Source organism: Epinephelus lanceolatus, chromosome 13, assembly GCF_041903045.1.
Source record: "Epinephelus lanceolatus isolate andai-2023 chromosome 13, ASM4190304v1, whole genome shotgun sequence".
Taxonomy (NCBI): domain Eukaryota; kingdom Metazoa; phylum Chordata; class Actinopteri; order Perciformes; family Serranidae; genus Epinephelus; species Epinephelus lanceolatus.
The window spans coordinates 2,252,382-2,271,424 of NC_135746.1; positions in this window are offsets into that span (position 1 = coordinate 2,252,382).

Below are 19,043 nucleotides of genomic sequence, written 5' to 3' on the forward strand. Positions count from 1 at the left end.
AAGTGTCGCTGGATATGCCATGATGTGTTGTGAAAAACACCCATGTCTGGGGGCACATATGTTTCTGGAAACACCATGATGTGTCTTTAAAATACACCCACGTTTAACGGCACAAATGTTGCAGGACACGCTATGATGTGTTGCTAAAAAAAATCTGCGCTTGGGGACACAAATGCCGCTGGAAATGTTGAGATATGTCGCCTTATGTACACCCACGTTTAAGGGTACACATGTCGCTGGATATGCTGTGATGTGTTGCTAAAAAATCAGCCACATTTGGGGGTTTAAATTGTGCTGGAAATATTGTGATGCTTTGTTAAAAAAATACCCATGTTTAAGGGCACATATCCTGCTGAAAACGCCTCGATCTCTCACTAATGAACCTCTGGTGTTGTTTGGCCTCAAACAGTGGTCTGCAGCTTGGCAGCCGCTTCGCCTGGATGTCACACCATCCACCATCCCCTCTACCTCCCAATGACAAAGTAAGTCAGCTCATGCACATGTTGCTGCGTAACAAGAAACATGGTTGTTTAATAGTTGCTAATGGCACTCTAAACTTACAGGTGTAGCAGGAGCGTTCTAACCTCTATCTTTAATGCTGATAACCACTACTAACACCTGTTTAATAGAGTGGTAACAGTCAAACTGGTTGGCACAGAAAGATATCCTGATGCCGCTGAGAGAAACATTGTTATCATTAATTATGCCCACCACATAATCTACACTGTTATGTTTTAGGCAATTTCACACTTGGTGAGTTTCAGATGAAGTGGTAAATGGTGAGCACTTTGCAGGTTGATGGTTATGTGAATAGTTCAGCTACATAGACCTGTTTAATCTCTTTGCTCCAAACCTCTTAAATCCAGCCCAATTATTTGCCAAAGCAATTATAATCAACCTTGTTATAACAACAATGGATAAAATGGCTATTCATAACGTGACTGGGGTCGTTCATAGAGAATTATCAAATGACTGCAGTTTCCCCGAAGTTTTTTATCTGGCTGCAACTTCCCTGTTTTAATTCACTCTAACTGCTCTCATAACATGTCTTTCGAGCAGCTGTTCTCCGTGATAAAGCTGTAAAACCCAAAGTGTGCTACCTGCGTAGCACCAAAGAGCAGACAGGTGCGGAACTTTTGAGCCACACAGTGAATTGAATCATTTTTCCTTAGTACATAGCCAACTAGCTGTTTACTAGTAAAGATGAAACAACTATAAACCAGGCGTACGTGTTCTCGGGCTAGTCATGTATGTAAACTCGCCACTGTAAGAACAGTAGTTACATAACCATGGAAGAAAGAACCACAGCTTAGCTGTGTGTGTGCATGCGTGCATGTCATTGGGGCACTCTACTGCTTAAACACATAGCAGTACACCCCTGCCTGCTAGGGAGTAGTAAAAGATTGATGGAAGTGGTGAGCTAACGTTAGTGTCTAGCTGGTAAGGATAGTGGAGCATTTAGCCGTTTAAAGCCTTAGTTCAGTCCAAAGATTTGCGACAAGATGAGTTGAAGCAATTCACTGTTTTGCAACGTTCTAAAAACTGCAGGTTCACATCAGAGCATTGTCGGAACCCATCGGCTGTATTCGGCGTCTGACTTCCGGCAGATGGCAATACAGCATATAGCACTCTATATACAGACTCTACATTCATGTAGAGTCTGTATATAGAGACTGACATCAGTGCAACTAGATGAGACGGTGTGTCATCTCTATGCAACAACTCTCCATGCTTTTCAGGTTTATTTTGTGGCTGAATATAATTTGTAGGGACGCACCGAATATTCGGTAACCGAATATATTGTATTACATATAATGTATTTGGTGGAATAAGTGAAAAGCAAGGCTGAATAATAGCGGCATGTTTTGATAACGCAATCAAACAGCGTGCGGTGACGGACGGAGTAAAATGTCAGCAGTGTGGCGATATTTTACTCCGTCCGTCACCGCACTTGCATTTGCGACTAAAAATAGTTTTGTGTGAGCAAAATAAATCATTCAGCACGCTGTGTGAGTACAGATTTCAATCAGCAGCAGAAACGAAATGGCGAATTCTGCTGGTTGTGGGTTGATTTTATTTTGATCCCCCTATGTTAATCACTTATTGATGCTGTTTTTGAAGTATGAATAAGTCAATAAGTAATTTATTCCATTGAAATATCATTGATGTAGAAAAGTGATTTATGTTTTTATAAATAACAAAAGGCACATCTGCCTCATTTTTGCTGTGGTATCCTGATACTACTCAGAACTGTGATACTTTCACTGGTATCGTACCGTGGGTCCCAATTTTGGTACCGTGACAACACTAATCTGGAGGGTTCATCTGCAAAAACTAATGAAAAACTAAAAAACGGCATTCGGTATTCGGCCAAGCGTTTAATATTATTTGGCTTCAGCCACAAATTTTCATTTTGGTGCGTCCCTAATAATTTGTAGCTCCTTTAAAATATGAATGAGGATAGTGATAGTGACATACTGGCTATAGTTGCATTAGTGAAAAAAACAAAACCAAAATGGCAAAAAACAGAAACAAAACGAACATGGACTTCACTACAAACTGACTGGCTGTTGAAACAGGTGGTGTTCTTTACGTTCTAAAACCAGCTGCAGGCGATTTGACCAGCTGAGTTGCAGCGGCTTGAGTCGAGCTCAGACCGGCCAGTTCACACTGCTGCAGCTTTTCTCTGCAACGTTCTAAAATGGTTTAGTCTCGTCATTAATCATTGGTCTGAACTGGGCTTAGGAGCCAGGTGTTTTCATCAGGAGTTGGTGGAGACCAAAAACAGAGCTAAAAGGAAAGGAAGTAAATGACTTACATTCCCCACATGGCCAGACTCTGAATAATTGCTAATAGGCATATAGCTCGTTTCCGTGCCAAAAATGATGATGCAGGTTTTAACAATAGCATATCTTACTTTTCGTCTTGATAGGTGCATCTCCTTGGAGAAATACGAAGTTACAAGTCAGAGGTGTAGGCTAATAGCTTTAGGTGAGAGAAGAATAAGGTGAAATGAGAGGGGGAAGACATCTTCATTATTTCACTAGCTCCTAGCTCGGATTTCCAGCTTGTGGTGTGTGACTGCGAGGCTCCAACCCAGCCAGGCCATTAACATAACTGACATGATGCTATACTGACTCTGCTACTAATGAAATGTCGATACAGACCGCCATCCACCCTAATCAAATGTTAATTGAGGTAGTGATGGATGGTGTCTGCGGGCTTCATCCCTATATATCGTCCTTTCTCTGTCTTTTTGTCTCTGCTGCCTTTCTCTGTGCTGGTGTGAAAGAATGGGGAAAAGTATCAAAGCATGTAAGAGACTGTGTTGAGCTTTTAACACTTCCTCAAAACCTCTCATGCATTTCCTACAAGCTACGTCAAAAGAAGAGTTTTAATCATTCATGCCAGTCCTTGAGAACTTGTCTCTGAAAAGCCTGTTTTTAAACCTCTGTAAAAATATCACACAAGAAACCAAAACAGGCACAGCTCTCTTTGTGTGTGTGTGTGTGTGTGTGTTTTTCTTTTTGAGCTTCTGACTGATTTGCTCCCTCCATGCTCGCTGCAGAGCACAACCCACTGTGCTTAACCTACTGCGAGACACTATTGAAGCCTAAGATGCAGAGGTTAGCGCATAAAGGCTGGCACAATCTATGTAAAAAATGGGAGACATAAAAAAATGATCAGACAAGGCTGGCAGTAAGTGCTCATGGGTGAGTAGTTCACCTCTAGATATAATCTTCATGAAAGCCCCTGGTAGGTGGCGGTGCCCTTTATGACGATAAACAGAACCACAACTATATTCATCTTCCTCCTCATGAGTGCTGCCGCATTAACTCCAGGCTCCAGGCGTAGAAATAAACTCACTTGTGTCTTTGGATAGCAAGGATAAAGATAAGTAGCAGAGCACACTGGGGTCATTAGTGGTATGGAGGAGAAACGGAAAAGGTTAGTAATTCTTGCTTGTGTTAATTGGCTATCAGCATTAATGAGATGCAGTGGCTGAATAGGAGAAGACGGGAGTTCGAGCGTCGGGGTGCAAAATGTCACGAGCAAGTTCACCTCACCTCCAAAATGGAAATGTCGCCTCACTTTTTTGTGTACACATGACTAATGGTGTGTCTGAGTGTGTGACCAAATGTGTGTGTGCAGACACCTTTGCGTGTGTGTGTGTGTGTCCTCGCAGCCCGCAGTCTGTGTGCAGATGCATATCTAGTGAGAAATTAGATACTCCGTCTTGTTAACATCGACCTTTAGTCTAATTACTATAACTGCTAATTACGACCTCCCTCCCCTGTCCTCCACCAAACACACACACACACACACACACATTCACACACACTTGCCACCCTTGCCACAGGGTGTAAAATAATGCATGTGTTAATGAGGAGTTACATTTGCCAACACTGCTCATGTCGCAAAGTATCGGTCACAGTATAACCACTTATCAAATGGTTATTGATCACTGTTGAAAAATGTCTCTTCAGGAAATTACCAGCACCAACGTCCCTTCGCAAAAATAGCAATTTAGTGGAGAAAATTAATCTCCTAAGGGTGCAAGCGTTCATCATTTCCATTTTCATGTCCAATGTTATTTGTATTCCACTTAGGAGACTTTTAAATGTAGTATATAACAGTTGTGTGTGTTTATCAGCATATGTTTTACACATAGCTGCTCATAAGCATAAATATAGCAGCTGCTTTGGTTGCTGCAGGGGCCTCTAAACAAGTGAATTATTCATAAATGATCTGTACTACTTTTGCATTTGAATAGGGTGTCTGCAGGTCCTTAAATACTCTTAAAATGTCTTAAAGTAAGTTTTATGAATTATTGATATGTATAGTTAACATTTTTGACCGGTTAACTCTCGTCAGTCTACAGATCATTTTGCTCCTGTTCAGTTCTGCTAATAACGCCTTTCCTGACCCATCAGTGTTGCTTTGGAATATTGTGTTCACCCTCCGGTCTTCCCCAGGTCGCCCTGGTGAGTAAGTGGCTCAATTTTGAGTCACAAATCCTGCCTCTGAGAAAGTGTGCCAGGCTGTGAACCCAAACAGTGGTACTACTGTATCTTGGGTCTGTCATGTGATGCCATTTTGTGCCCAAAAAGACTTTTTCCCATAGACTCACATTGGGAATGAGTTGTCTGTAAAACAGTGGGTAATTTTATTGAGTGAAATGACTCATTCACTATCAGAATTCAATCCATTCAGTCCGATAACATTTGGAAAGTTTAAAAGAGCTGCTAAATTCAATGATTTTAATCCTGTTCAAGCTAGGGGGCGCTAAACCTGAAACTGGCTGCTCGGCTATGCTCGGCCGTCCTTGGCTGTGCTCGGCGGTCATAAGTCACTCTCGTGCGCCTGCTCTATGAGCCAATGATGCAGATGAAGTGCTGGTCCTCCGGGTAATTTCATATTGCAGAAATAGAGCGATTTGGACTTCCATAGGAATAATTGGAGCCCTGCCGCCGATCAGATCAGATTTCCTTACTGTCATTGTACAAACATACAACGAAAGTCAGGTGCACTCAAAAACACGGCTCGTATATAAAGATAAGTAATGAATAGTAATAAAAATGAATAAAGAAATGCCTCCATTCCACTCACATTCTACACAGTTCCAGATACATAATAGAGCCCTGCGCGGGACTGTTTTCTTCATCCCGCTCCCGCTGAATTTCTGTCCACTCCCGCCCGCTCCTGCAAAACTCTGAGAATTTATGCCCGCACAATAATAGAGATGCATTGATTTTGTGTCTTCTCCCGTCCCGCAGGAGAAAACACGTCATTTTATTATATTATTATAGCTATTAGGGCCGTAACGGTACATGTATTTGTGTTGAACCGTTCGGTACGCGACTTTTGGTTCAGCACGACCCTGTACCGAATTATTGGGCGCAGGATATTATTTTATTTTATTTTGTTTTATTTTAATTCTGTTTTTGCGAGCCGAACCATTTAAAATATCTAGTTCCCCGACGGACATAATTGAGCTTTCACTTTGTGCAGTGCATTCTAGCATTTTGACAACATGGCAAGTGAGCCTGACGAACCTGAAGACCCACCCGCAAACCTTAAGTCCTCCGTTTGGGAACACTTTGGTTTCAGGGTAAAATACGAAGATGGAAATAAACAAGTTGACAAGACAAAAGCAGTGTGCCGACACTGCAGAACAGCGGCCGGGTATGTACTTGGAAACACGTCTAACATGCTAACGCATCTAAAGCGACACCACCCGAGTTTGAACGTTAACCGGCACGACTAGAAAAAGCAATCTGGTGCAAACTACAATATCGTCGTCGTTTAAAAACAAAGAGCGTTTTCCCTGACCATCGCGCTAAAGAAATAACCAACGCCATTGGAGTTGAGTAAAATTGTTTAAGCTGCACTTTAGATATAAGCATGTTTTGTTTACTGCACTTTAACAAAGTGGGAAAGCTAAGTAAGTTCCTAGTAAAACTGAATCTGAGCAGGCTTTAAAGCTGACCAGCTGCACTATACTTTTTATTTTAATTGAGTAAAACTGTTAAAGCAGAAACGTGTATTTATATTTTTCATTCAAAAAATGTGTTAAAAAAACAGCAGGATTTTATTTTTCACTTTTATATTTCTATTTTCATTCAAACAATGTGAAAAAGCAGGATTTTATATATATTTGTTTCATTCAAAACTTGTGTAAAAAGAGTTAACTGCTGCGGTGGTATGTTTTAATAAGGTTACCAATAAGTAAAAGATATTTAATAGTTGTCTATTTTTTTCATTACTGTACCGAAAAAAACCGAACCGCGACTTGTGTACCGAGGTACGTACCGAACCGAGATTTTTGTGTACTGTTACACCCCTAATATATATTAATAAAGAGATTCATGGGGTTGTTTGTTTCGTTTCCCTGGCCTGCATGTCTTTTGACGCACTGGTCAGGAATAGCGCTCCTATTTCGTTGTTTTCAATTAGTTTTTAATGAAATAAAGGCTGTTTCATATTCTGTTCTACCTTCATATAATCACGCAGTGACTGAGGTTAAGGTCTCTTTTCTAAGAGAGACCTGAATAAGAAACATTAATGAGATAAAGATAAAGCCTATGCTCAATAACACCGGCATCATCGCGCCTCTTTATGTAATTAACAAATAGCAGCCAGAGTAGGCTGTGAGTGGCTCAAATGACACTAATAAATAACATAAAATAAACAAAGTTAATGAAAGAAATGAAGGAATTTAACAAATGAATCACTTGGCCATAATATTGCTGTGGAGGAAGAGAATGTTGCTGACCGACTGTGGTCCCAATCCCGCGCGTCTCTCTTCCAAGATGCGCCCACAGACACTAAAGGCCCGCTCTGAAGGCGCACTGGATGCGGGGATACTGAAGATGAAACGCGGTAGCTTTGAGAGCGCTGGGAAGTAGAGGGCTCAGTGCGCCTTCAGACCTTGTTTGAGCTTCTTTTCCACATTTGTTAACTCCATCCTGTCGCTATAGGCTACATCCCGATCCCGCAGTGTTTTTTTTAGCCACCTGTTCCTGCCCGCAGCAAAGTTCAAACCGCCCGCTCCCACAAGATTTGGGTTGGGTCCCATGGATCCCGGCAGGACCCAATCCCAATGCAGCCCTCTAATACATAGTCAACATATGCAGTTAAAATGGAATAAAAAACAAAGTGCCTATGCATATTATTATAAAAATTGCACTTAAAAAGAACTGTAATGTGTTTTAGTGAGTTGGCTTCAGTTCAGAGTCCAGTATTGTAATAGTCTCGGTGTGTGTTTTGAAGGACCTGTAGTGTTTTTTGGAGGGCAGCAGTTATGTGATGGCATGTTATGTGTTCAGGGCAGGTAGCTGCTGGTGTATGCACAAAATGCATGCATAACCCCCCTTTAGCATTTTTAACTACTGTGGCTCTGTTAGCACTGTTAGCAGCGTCAGCGCAGGTGGTGATGCTATCATTGTTAACAATGCTAAAGTGATTTTGGGATCAAAATGAAGCCGCTTACTCATTGGGGCAACCTGGGGGAAGACCAGAGGTGGGCCACTATGTTTCCCCAACAAAGACATCCCACCACCAGGAGGCCGTTACCAGAAATAATCTCTCTTGTAAATTTATACCACTTTAATCTCAGGAAATGTCATACTAAAAGATTGGCTATTAGTGGCCCTGACCATGACCTTTGTGCCCTGATTGCTACTGCTTCCAACCTCAATGTGTCAGCGTGTCAGGGGGCGGCAGTAGCTCAGTCCACAGGGACTTGGGTTGGAAACCGAAGCATCACTATTTCAAGTCGCCATCTGTACCAAAGATGGAGCATGTACTGGTAGCTGGAGAGGTGCCAGTGTGCCCCACTGGGAACTGCCAAAGTGTCCTTGAGCAAGGCAGCGAACCCCCAACTGCTGGCACCTATCCATGAGCAGCCCCTTCTCTTTGACATCTCTCCATTTAGTGCATGTGTAGGTCCTGTTTGTGCATGTGTGTGTATTTCAGGGCTGTGTGTGTATGACGACACAGTGGAAAAAAAAGAAAGAATTTCCTCTCTGGGATTAATAAAGTATATCTTCTTCTTCTTCTTCTTTTATAACGAGTACTAGCCAGTCACAGAGGGAAGTGAAATCCCTAATAACACGTTGGCGGGAAGGGGGTAAAAATCTGAATAGCTGCAGTGTGACTATTGTCACCCAGGTGAAAGTGAAACTCCGAGGAAATCTTGAAAAGATCTTAAAAAGCATTAAATTTGAGTGTGTGAGAGCAGTAGACCTTGTGTTGCACTCTGTGCTTGGTTTGCTGTGTTACTGTGCACTACATTCCTAATGTCACTAGTGTTTGTAGTAACTCACAGCTCCGTCTTAAATGTGTAAGGGTGCATGGTGTATCATATTGCAGGGCTTTTGTCTGCTTGAGCAGGCAGCATAGGCTGATGTAGTTCCAGGCAGAGTCAGCGGGGGGCAGTGAATATCAGCATGTCACCACGACTCCTCTGTTAAGGATGAGACTGTGAGAGCATTAAATGGAAATAAAAGAGTGAATGGTGTCTCCTTTCCTCCAGCTCTGGGGTTGAATGGTGATGGCAGGTCATTTACAGTAGATTTAAATGTGACGTCCAGTTTGATGGTGAGGACTCCGCTCTCTGGGGCCCGTGGCATCGCAAATGACGGCCGTGATGAAACGACAGAGGAGCGAGTTGGGATGAATGTGGCAGCTGAGATTCCTGTGGAGTGCTGTGGAGAATGTGAGTGGATGGAGGATGTACAGCCTGGATAATCCAGGTGTTTGAGTGTGTGTGTTGTGGCTTGTTCATGTGTGTGCTTTTCTCCTGTCTGGTTTGATTTGCACAGAACTCTGACCTCCATCAATCACTGTTGAGCCTGCCAGTTTGGGTTGAATGGCCAGAACAGAGCGGTGCTAGCCCAGCTGTCTGGTACAGTAGCTGACACACACACACACACACACACACACACATATTTACAGTATATCAACACACACACACATGGCCTCATCGAGACCAACAGCAGACCCATAAATCAGTCCCTTTCAGTCTCCTGAAGGACAAAGAGGATAAAATAAAACCTTTCACTCATATTTTTCTCCCCACTCGTCACATTCTGTGTTGTGTAAGAAACATAAATTTGTTTACTTGTACTGGCTGATTTACAGAGCACAACATAACATCACATGAATCATTTTCATCTTGTACCCCCCCCCCCCCCCCCCCCCCCACGGTGGCTGCTGCAGACATCTGTGGGTACATTGTGGGGAGGTGTTAGCAGTGCAGGCTCTCTGCTGCTCAGACACTACTGAAGAAGGATTTAGTACAATGTGCACTGTTGTGGAGGCACAGTAATGGGACTGCACTGCTATGTGCCGCAGAGAACGTTAACCTTTAAATGTATTGTTCAAATCGCACTCTGGATTCTTGTGGAGGTTAAACACAAATAGATTGGATCATGTTGCCTGATATCAATATTCACTCTGACATTTTGTTCACTCTAAATGATTCCTGTCTTTATCCTAACCAATCACCAGAGACCAGTGTTGGGCAAATTATTCTCAAAATGTAATGTATTACATATTACTACTTATCTTCATTTGAAAGGAATAAGGTGCATCACAATATTACTCTCTGTGTAAAGTACTCATTACACTAGTTTTGCATTACTTTCACCAAAATGACCTCAGAAGAACTAATGTTGATTTTTAATGGATGAGGCTCATGTTGTTTCACAGTTCATTTCAAATCCAGTGCTGCAGGTCTGACCCAGTCATGCATTCACACACAGCGGTTACCACTTTGTATCAAACTCTCCTGCGTATATTAATAATAGCGTGATGATATAGAACATTTAAACAGCCTAGACCTTTTAAAATAAATGAATATCCTTGGACACAGGGAGGGTCAGGCAGAGGATCAAATCTAATAATTATGAGATATGGATCAGTGTTTGTGGGCCTATGATATGAAACACAATAAACAAATGTTGAGGTTAGCACAACAATCAGAATGGCATGTGAGTCAGTTACTATGAGAAGTGCAAGTGGACTGTGTGCTGGTGTTTTTCTGCAGTTGTAGGGGATGTGAATACAAACATCCATCACAAACTAACATCATCCATGTCGATCACCGGGACAACCTCCCCACCGCTGCTTTCAGGCAGCCTTAGGACACAAAAGCAGAACAGGATACAATGTCGGTATATGAATAGAAACACACTGGACATGATAACACACACCATCACCAGCACCCCTCTATAAGGTAGCGTATAATGAGTGACATGACAACACACAACAACCTTTGGGGGATGTTTCTTTCTGGTGGCGCACTGACGGAAGTGGATCAGTGTGGATGGATGTAAGAATCTTACCTGAAATCCTGTTGGTAACACGGTATATTACTTTGTTACAACTAACAACTGTCGGTGGGCGTCTGTCGTCCTAGTTTTGCGGTGTGTCCCGCACCGTCAGCACTTCGGCGTCGGCGGCTTTTCGGCCGATTGAGTATGTTGAATCGGCGGCGGAGCTTGTCAGTGAGAGAGATCACTCTGATTGGCTGTTCAGGTTTTATTTCCTCGCCCCTGTAGCGAGTGAATCTGCCTGTAGTGAAACCGGGGCTAACCGGTGCTTCCTCCTCAGGCTCCACTTCACTCAGCTGCCCCACAGACCTGCTGCTTCTTCACACTTTAACCTGAATAACAAACCGGAGCTAGCTGGGAGCGGCTAGCGGAGCGTTAGCCGCAGCATGACCGGAGGGAAGCACAGCCAGTTAGCCTCCGCTAGTCTCTGACAGGCTGACAGGACGTACCACTCTCTCACTCCGCTCTCTCTCACGCAGGCGCAGAACGTACGTGCTACTTGGCTGTCGGATGTAGTCCGTGTAGTGTGTTCAAATGCAACTGACACAGGGTGACGTGAGGCGATGTAGACGACGTGACAGTTGGCTTTCGTCGCTGCTAGTTCTTTGATGTCAGGTTGATGTGTCCACACCTTTAGTCCCACCCTAGAGCTGATTGACTAGTTGAGTTGTTTTTTATTTAACAAAGAAACTGCTGTTTCATGTCACAATGTGGGACGAATCACTGAACACGAACTCTGTGTTGTGGGCAGATTCACAGGTCAGGACTCAGGCTGTAGAGCAAGTACGATAACAAATCTGCTTCACTGATATTTCTTTTTTTTGTCTTCTTTTCCAACATTGTTTGGCCCTCTGTCGTTGTTTTGCATTTTTATTTCTGAGGTTAATTCCATAACCTCACATTTAATTAAATAAATGTTGGTCGATTTTCAAACTCTGAAATGTAAATACAGCGTTTAGCATAATTCAATATCAGCTGTGTATGATTAACATTAATTATCTGGCTGGTGTGCACATCATTTAATCGGAAAGTGTGTTTTGATATGATTCGGGTAAATGAAACTCAAGATCAAAAGAAATTAGCACATCAAATGTAGAATTAATCTCAGTAAATAGCAGAGATACTTTAAAGAACTCATGTTGTAGGAAATGTATGTGGAGCTTTTCGGGGAACTTCAGGGTTGGATAGACTTTTCCAAAAGCACCTTTTTTTGTTTTTTATGTTTTCCTCTTCCAGTTTCGCTAAATTTATGCTCTTAAGTTTATTTTGCATGTCCTAATGATGCTTTTTGCTGTTGGTGTTGTGTCACTGTGAGTCAATCATCAGGATAAGGAAATCACTCTGAGGCCATGGTTCCCTGCTGGAAAACGGTGGATTGCCCATCTGGGTTGGGAGTGAGTCACTGCCCCAAGTGAGGGAGTTCAAATATCTCGGGGTTCGGTGGTTTGGCGCAGCATTTGTAGTGACGCGGGCGCTGTGCTGGACCGTCGAGGTGAAGAGGGAGCTGAGCCAGAAGGCAAAGCTCTGGGTAATGACCAAAAAAATGAGGTTGCAAATGAAATCAGTTTCCTCTGAAGGGTGTCTGGGCTCAGCCTTAGAGATAAGGTAAGGAGCTTGAACATCCAGAGGGAGCTCAGAGTAGAGCCGCTGCTCCTTCGTGTCGAAAGGGCTCAGTTGAGGTGGTTTGGGCATCTGATCAGGATCCTCCTGCTGCCTCCTGCTGGAGTTGTTTCAGGCACGTCCCACTGGTAGGAGGCCCTGGGTCAGACCCTGAACACTCTGGAGGGATTACATATCTCATCTGGCCTGGGAACGCCTTGGGGCCCTAGGAGGAGCTGGAAGGCGTTGCTGGGGAGAGGGATGTGGAATACTCTGCTCAGCCAGCTGCCCCGCAACCCGGCTTCGGATAAGCGATTGAAAATGGATGGATGGAGTGTGTAAGCTCTCCTCCTGCTGACTCTGCTAGCTGGCCAGATCGAGGTTTTCAATTGTAAATATCAGTAAATGTCAGGAAAACATGGAGAGGATGGGTGCCAGCTGAACTAGCATACTGCTAGCTGTTGAACAGATGTTGGATAATAAACTGGACAACATTCGTACCGCGTCATGTTCCCATGGATATCTTTTGTTTCAACAAAACTTGGCCAAAATCATGGAAAGTGCCATCCAACCAGATAACTCTTTCTCTATATGCTGAAGTTCTGGTGTGACAGTGGGAATGCAAGGTGCTGTCCATTCCTTGCTATGGATTGCTGCTGTGTGCCGTGTAGAGGCGGCTACAGAGTGGCTGCCTGTATTTGAAAGGAGCAACCATGTGGCTGTCTGTTTGGGCTCAGGATGTGTGAACAGACTACGACACGTCCCTCAGTGACGTTAGAGATATAGCCAATCAGAATCTGTAGCACGTTCCAGGACACTACCGTCAATGTCAGTGATGACAGTGAATCCGCTGAGTCTGTAGTGGATTAAATTAGCAAAACAACAGGAGCAACTGTACCCAAAACACAGTTCAATCATTCCACAACCAGAAACTATGAATCACCAGAACCATCAGGAAACACGGATGATTATAAAGCAGCAGTTTAAGGTGTAAGACGAAGCAAAAAGGATTGTATTTCACTGGAGTTGTACCTGTATGACTTCATGTGAGAAATAAATGATTGATTGATTGATGGAAAGCTCAGTTCTGCAGAGGTTTGACATTGGTTTGTCGTCCTGCAACAGCTCACTCGGAGCACTATATTACCATGAGCATCAGCCGAATGCCTAAAATGTGATGTAAATGCAATGCAGCTTTGTTGAGATGGTAGATGTGCCCTGAGAAGAGGAAATAGTCAAATCAAGATAATTATTCAATAAAACAGCTGAGGAGGAAGCAGCTGGGGAGCAACTGAAGGGACAAAATGGAGGAAGAATAAAAAAGGAGGTTGGAGGAAGAAAGGATTCTACTAGCTACATCCACCCAAGGCTCTTCAAAATACCTGTCTAAGGGGACACTTTAAGTATCTAAAAATAGAAAACCATTGAGCCTACGGCCCCCCTCCTCTTCCTCTCCCCCAGCCCTTCAGAGACTGTATCTCAGACAGAAATGGTAATTGGTTCTGAGAGTTTTTGCACAAGCACTTTTAAATGAATTCTTAATTTGTGAGGCAAACATTTGTGGCACCTCCCCAGAGAAAAGTCGCTCTTTGTGTCGGAGCACTCCTGCCTTAACCTAGGGCTTTGCTGGCTTTCGGCTGCCTCCAGCTGCCTCCCTGTCATCAGAGGTGAAACCTTGATACATCAGCCATTCAGCCCACAGCGCAGCCAGCCAGACAGAAGGAGAAAGGTTTCTGTTTTGGGGGGGGAATGTGGTGCAGAGTATTTAGAGGCAGTTGATGCACCACATTGGGTACATAGACATTTGATAGCTTCCCTAAACTTTTGTGATATCTGGGGTTGGGCCAGAGCCGGCATTGGCTGGGTTAGCAATGAAGTTGAACAATGAGCAGGGGATTAAATGTGAGAACAATGTGTTGTGTAATAATTTTGGCTTCAGTCATGCTTGTTGTTGCCATGGGTAACAGTATGACGCCAGTGTCAACAAGTCAAAATATCACAAGTAGTACAATATAAATTTGTCATGATATTAAAGATTATATTGGTATTATTGTGAACAAGATGATCCCCTGAAATGACTTGTTTTGAGTGTTTGTCCATTTGGTCCAATAACATTTTGATAGTCTAAACGAGCTGCATGATTAAATCACTTAATCCCTATTCAAGTTAGCACAGGGCTAATATGAAAATTAGCTGCTTGACTTGCTCCCACACCACTGAGCAATAGTGTAAACAGGTCTCTTTATACTTCCATGTTCCACTCACTGTGCGATCACACCGGTCGAGAGTGAAGGGGTTGGGTTCACCCGATCCTGCAGAAGCACATCCAGCTCGGTGAGTTTCACCGCCTCCTCCAGGAACTCCGTCTGGATGATAGCCGCTTTCAGCGGTACTTCAGGCTGACTGGGGTCCAGTTTGAGGACCTGTTGGCGAGGGTTGGCGCCAGGATCTCCCGGCAGGACACCAACTACAGGCGCTCCATTTCAGCTGCAGAGCGTCTGTCCATCTGTCTCCGGTGAGTAGCAGTTTATTGTTGTGGACGTCAGGGCGTCAAGACGTCACTGACGTCATGATGCCACTGACGTCATGATGCCACTGACGTCGGGAGAATCTCAACACTGATTGGCTTTCGCGGCACAACATCACGCGAATTCCCCTCAAAAGTTCAATATTTTCAACTCGAGTGATGAGGCGATGGACGCGAATTGGCGCAAATTCACGTCTAATCGCGTCTTTGCATTGACTTTGTATGTAATCTCGACGCGCGAATTTGCGAATTCGCGCTCGGTGTGAACGCACAGTCATGGACTCCTCGACAGTTCATACAACTGCGCTCAGACAATGGGAGGACATCTTGGACGATGTCGACGACGGCGTCTTCTCTGTTAGAGCTACAAACTATTAGAACTAAGTACCAAGTGAGATCAGACAGTACAACAGCTTTGTTGGTTTTGAATTTAAGATGAAATCATGTCTAAAATCAACCCAATCATGCTCCCATCACACATGAATTGGACACTTGATCTGACATTATGAAATCTTGTTTCATCTTAATGTTGTAGTTTTATTGTTGCTGTTATTATTGTTGCAGTGACTTGATGTTGTGTTGTCTTGCTATTGTTATTGCTGAAGCCGCTGTGTCATGAAGATGTTGTGTTTTTTATAAAATAGTGTCTTTTAGCCGAGAAGTTTCCTGCCCGGGTCCATGTCATTGGTCCGACAGCCCATTGGTCCGACAGCCCATTAGTCCGACGGTCCGCGATGCTGAACGGCTCCCGGCGGGCGTATTTCTGCCTTGATGGTTGCACCGCGACCGGCTCTGGGTCAGCTGGGAAAGGCTTGAGGCGGAGCAGGCTCACGGCTTATGTGTTTGCCACTTTCTTTTTCATTTTAACCCACACCATGATCTTTTCCTGACCCCTAACCAAGTGGTTTTTGTGCCTAAACCTAACCAGACCTTAACCATAGGGCATCATGATGATTTCGGAACGGACTTCGGAACAATGGGTTTAATATGGTCGGAACAATGGGCTGTCGGACCAATGGGCAGTTCCCTCCTGCCCAGGGACTACAGATGAAAATTAGCTTCTAACTAACTCTGGTGCAGCTAAGTAGCTGTGCACTGTCCCTGTTAAATCAATAACATAAAATAAAAATGAATAAAAAATGGATGAGAGGCTTCTGCTCATGACAGCGTGACATGTAAACATCAATAGTGTCCTCCTATGCTAACGTTAGCTAGCTCAGAAGTGATACATGAGCGAGCAGTAAATGCACAATGGTACCAATGCCTTTTAAAATGTGTGAACAGTACTTTGCAGTTTGCTCAACTATATAACCAACTTCCAGTTGAGCTAGTTAGCTGATAGTTAGCAGGACGATTAGAGAGGGTTTTTTTCCAGGAACTTTTTATTGAAGGAAATGGTGTACATTTCTAAAAACGAATTCCAGGAGAGAGTAAACCGCCTGGTTCAGAGAAAATACAAAGAAACTTGGAGTGCTTTTGTAACTGCCCAGCACTAGCATGTTCCAGGCTGGCTAGCGTATTAGCACTTAGCTCGACAGTTACAGTGGTTCATTAGCTAGCCCTGTAGGTAGTTTCCCCTTGTCACCGAGCTTACAGAACCACATGCTGATATTTTGTGACAGCACACATGATGATCTTTGCAATGCCTCTTGTTGGTGTGATCAGGTCATATATTGTACTATGAGCACCTCTGACAGCGGTGAGGGATCAGGCCCACAGAGGTTGTTCAAGGGCGAAGCCTCATGTATCATAACATGAGGCCTGATTACTCTGTTAACATGATCATTGATTTTTATGTCAGTGTTACAAATGATCTAGTGGCGTGAAAATGCAATACTACAGTGAGATGCTTCCTACTGTTGCAAAATACAGTATCTGACATGATATTGTTAGTAAATTGGAAAAAATAAATTAGAAAAAATGTCTTGTTCCAGCAACAGATGATTTGACATGACTGCAGATTCTTGAGACACCCTCATTTCTAATGTGTTTTGCATCGATGTGAAGATAAATGTTTGTATGAGGAGCATCCTGCTACACAGCAGTGGGATGTGATTGCTCCTCCCAGCGCTGCTTCCTGCCTCCGCTGTGGCATCAGTTGTAAACGGACACAGTTGGCGTGAGGTCTATAGATTGCAAACTGCTTCCTCTCTGACAATTAGAATTCAGAACAACACGATCTGTCTGGAAAAGCCAGGTGTCAGAGAGGCTCCCAGCAGGACCGAGCTGCCGGGAGACGGAGGGAATATCTGCAGCACTTCTCCGGTATTTCTAATAATCAATTTAGGCAAGCGTGCAGCTGAAGGAAACAACAGATTAAGGAGAATCAAAGTGCTCTTTAACCCTGCTGGCAGCTTGTCCGTCTGGATCTGTACTCATTAGTTTGCAGCACTAATACACACACGCACAGTATAGATATCCTGAGAGTGTTTCACCCTGCGCTGTATTATTCCTACAGATCTGATGGAACATCACATTTCTGAAAAGTTCCTCCTTTCTTACTCCCATAATTGGTGTTGGCTGAGGTAGAGGGGAAAGGTTAGAGACTGACTAGTCAAGGGTGAGAGAAGCAGTGGCAAATGCATCCACTGCATGTACTGTATTAAATATGAATATAGAAAAATAAAGCTTAATTTTAGCCTAGTACCGCCACCTGAAAGCCTCCTCGGAAAGTATTTTCTTTACAGTGCTCCAGCAGCTCACAATCCTCAAGTGTAAACTAAATGAAAATGGGGGGGTGGTAGTCTGGATTTCACGCAGCCACATTATACCAGATACAATAGTGCCTTTTGTCCAAGTGCAAAGTTTTCTGTTTATAGATGTTTTTCTGCCAGCGAGAGAGTTGATTCTGACAAAAGTGTTGCAATTAAAGATTAAAGCCCACTTTGTGATATTTTCTTCTACAGCAGATAAAAGACAAAAGCTTTTATAGAGCGGCATCTCTTCAGCGTGCTGTGCTTTGCTTTCTATTATGGATATGAATGGTAAGAATTACTGCTATTTCACATTCAGTGGAGCCGCGGCAGAATCAAAGCCATTTGCCACTTTGGTACCACTTAACTTCTCACTGTATTTCCCTTTTAAAGCCACGGGACTATTAGACCTGTCGGACTGCCCTCTTTTTTCTAACACACACACACCAAATTGAAAACATGTTTTTTTCAAGTTCTCATTCCACCAGACTGTTTATCTCTGGGGTATATCACAGTACAAATTCCAGCGTTACACTTTGAAAATATAAAACAATAAAGATGATCTCCGGGTGAACCGCGCTCCCTCCAGTCCCATTAGACTCCCTGTTTTGACACACACAACACAAAGCTTTGATGCAAGTTAGTAATTGTGTTTTCAGACTTTTTGGTTGAACTAGAAACAGTTTATGAGGCGCTTTATGACATAAAGATTTTTAGGATCCACCTAATGGGTGAGTGTATCTAACAAAGTAACAAAGTGTCAGGCTCATTATTAGAGCTGTTTATTGCAGCAAAACAGCAGCTTTTGATGAAACAGATTACTCATCTTAATCTTCTAAGACCTGAGCTTTTGTTTGGTGTGCTTTTCTAATTTCCCCCTGCTATTTGGAATTAGTAGGACATAATAAGTATAACAACTAAGCATTGTCTTTGAACATTAGGTAGTTTGGGGAAAAGTATGTTCTTGTGTGGGGATGGTGGGTTTATTTTCAATAGTTTCAAGTTTATAATGAAGTATAAAACTGTTTAATGTCTGAACTTCATTTTATTTTTGAAAAATCGATTTTTTAATGCGACTATTACTATTCGCCGTCTTATTTCCCCCCCTTTATTTGACATGCAATTCAGCTCCTAACCGCACGAGGGCAGTATAGGATTACTACAGCGGTGTGAGATGGGCTACCAGCTAGTTTGATGCTCTTCTACAAACAGGAGAAACATTAAGAGACTACTACTCCGCGAGGAATGTCCACAGTCATTCGGGCCTTCATAGTCAAGCGCACTTCCGCGTTGTAGTTTTCTGTAAAAATGTCTGTGAAAAATCCCTGCGATGTGAAAAATACATGCCGAGCAGTCACTGGTGCGCGGAGCTTTGCGTGCACAGGG